Raw genomic sequence first — 299 nt, forward strand, 5'->3', positions numbered from 1 at the left:
GAACCTTTGGGTTTGGAGGCAGTTGATAGAGCAGATTTGTTGAGCAGAGTGAGGTTAGCTCAGGAGAGTGATGAGGGGCTGGTGAATGCCTCTAAGGCTGCGGGTGCAGAGTATCAGGTTTCTGCTAATGGTACTATCCTTGTGCATGGTCGGATCTGTGTGCCCAAGGGTAAGGATTTGAGGCAGGAGATACTGAGAGAGGCTCATTCGAGCAATTTCTCTATTCATCCAGGGGCGATCAAGATGTACCGTGACCTCAAGCGGTATTATCACTGGGTCGGGATGAAGAAGGACGTAGC

The sequence above is a fragment of the Camelina sativa genome, chromosome 2 (assembly GCF_000633955.1).
Source record: "Camelina sativa cultivar DH55 chromosome 2, Cs, whole genome shotgun sequence".
NCBI lineage: Eukaryota > Viridiplantae > Streptophyta > Magnoliopsida > Brassicales > Brassicaceae > Camelina > Camelina sativa.